The sequence below is a fragment of the Mus caroli genome, chromosome 16, assembly GCF_900094665.2.
Source record: "Mus caroli chromosome 16, CAROLI_EIJ_v1.1, whole genome shotgun sequence".
In the NCBI taxonomy this organism is placed as follows: domain Eukaryota; kingdom Metazoa; phylum Chordata; class Mammalia; order Rodentia; family Muridae; genus Mus; species Mus caroli.
Genome location: NC_034585.1, coordinates 13,296,273 through 13,298,257, shown reverse-complemented (window position 1 = coordinate 13,298,257; position 1,985 = coordinate 13,296,273). Strand labels below are relative to the sequence as shown.

Sequence of the window (1,985 nt, the reverse complement as noted above, 5' to 3'; positions counted from 1 at the left end):
AGAGAGAGAGAGAGAGAGAGAGAGAGAGAGAGAGAGAGAGAGAGGAGAGAGAGAACGGAAGTAGAGGCCGGCCATGGCCACATGGACGGGGGTAGGGGTAGGGAACAGGGGGAGAGGGGGAACAAGGGAGAGAGAGGCAAGAGTAAGAGAGTAAGAGAGGGAGAAGGAGGCAAGCATCTCCTTTTATAGTGGGCTGGCCTACCTGGCTGTTGCCAGGTAACTGTGGGGGTGGAGTCCAGACAAAATAACAGGATCTTGGGGCAAGTTGTTCTATGTGACTGATGGTCACACACCTATCTGCAGTGGGGTGGGGTGGGGGGTGCTGTGGGAGGTTGTAGCTGAGACAGGAACCAGGCGCCCAAGGGGTGTGGCTGAACACCTGCTGTCCCTAGTAGTAAATAAGTCACTCACTGGGTCTCTGGGGTTCAAAGTCTGTGCTTGACCATTAACCAGGCTGACTGTGCACAGCTTATCACCCACAGGTATTAGGGGCTGTCACAAAGGAATAGGCATGGGCTAGAAGAAAGGGCTGCAAGGGTCCACAGGAAGGAGTAAAGCTAGTTCCACACCAAGGTTGGTTTACCCCTCAGAGAATATTATTTTTAAGGCTACTTTGAATGGTCTTGTTTCCTTGTTTCTTTTTCCATCTTAATCTGTTTGGCACTTGTAAATATGAAGGCTGATTTTTGTGCATTAATTTTATTACCTGATACCTTGCTGAATTATTTCTGCATGGGATTTCTGGAGGAGTCTTTAGGGGAGCGACTCATCTTTCCTAAAGCTGCAACCCTTTAATGCAATTCGTCATGATGTGGTTACCCGCAACCATAAAATTATTTTTGTTGCTACTTATAACTGTAATTTTACTACTGTTAGGAATCGTACTGTGGAAATTTTTGGCGATAGAGGTTTGCCAAAGGGATCACAACCTACAGGATGAGAATCACTTTAAGGTCTTTTATAAGATAGAATCATTTATTCAAATAAATATAACTTCTTCCTTGCCTACTTGTATCCCCTTTATGCCCTTCACCTGACTTATCACCGCAGCTATTTTTTCAGATACTGTGTTGAACAGGAGGTGGGAAAGGAATATCATTATCTTGTTCATTTTAGTGGAAAAGTTTAGTTTTTCTCCATTATGGATGATATTGGATGTGAATGTCCTACTATGTTGGGATATATACACTGTATCTCTATTTTCTCCAATACTTTTATCAGGATTTATTTTTAATTTTAAAGGCCTATTTTGCACCTAATGTGATGACCACATGGTTTCTATCCTTTAGTCTATTTAGTTATGTTTATTGATTTTTCATATTTTGAAACATCCTTGTATCACTGGGATGAAGCCAAATTAATCATGATCTATAATCTTTTTGGTGTGATCTTGAATTCATTTTGGAAATATTTATTGAGATTTTTTTGCATTTTTGTTTATACAAAGATATTGATCTATAGTTTTCTTTCTTTTTTTTTTTTGGTTGGGTCTTTGATTTTGGTATAAGAGTAATAGAGACTTTATAAGAGGAATTTGGAAATGTTCTTTCTTTTCTTAATTTGTAGAGTATATTGGTGATAGCTCTTTGAAGGTCTAGAATAATTCTGCACAGAATCTGTCAAGCACCCCTCCCTTTTAAAATTAAAATTAAATTAAAATTCCACCTCAATAAGTGTTAGGGATCTATTTAAGTTATTAATTGCATCTTGATTTGAATTATGTAGATTATATATGTTTAAATATTCATCCACTTTTAGATTTTCCAGTTTGTTGGAATATAGATTTTTAAAGTCTGTCATTACGATTTTCTGAATTTGTTTATTATCTGTTGATATATATATATATATATATATATATATATATATATATATATATATAAATTTTTATCTCCTCTTTTCTTTGATTAATTTGCCTAAAGTTTTGTCAGTCTTGTTAATCTTTAATCATTTCTTTTTTTTTCTTTTTTGTTTGTTTTTTCGAGGCA

The 1,985-nt window shown here is 36.7% G+C and overlaps 1 protein-coding gene across 2 annotated transcripts in view; it reads left to right on the top strand.

Moving 5' to 3' along the window:
• Positions 1–1,985, top strand: part of LOC110311725 (sperm-associated antigen 6) — a 92,566-nt gene that overhangs the window by 24,568 nt on the left and 66,013 nt on the right. Inside the window, exon 1 of one of the 2 annotated variants that reach the window (XM_029470314.1) lies at positions 489–573. The exons of the other annotated variant lie outside the window; for it this stretch is intronic. The gene's annotated coding sequence lies outside the window, so the exon portion shown is untranslated. Of the gene's footprint in view, positions 1–488; positions 574–1,985 lie in introns of those variants that run through there. 2 annotated transcript variants of the gene reach the window in all.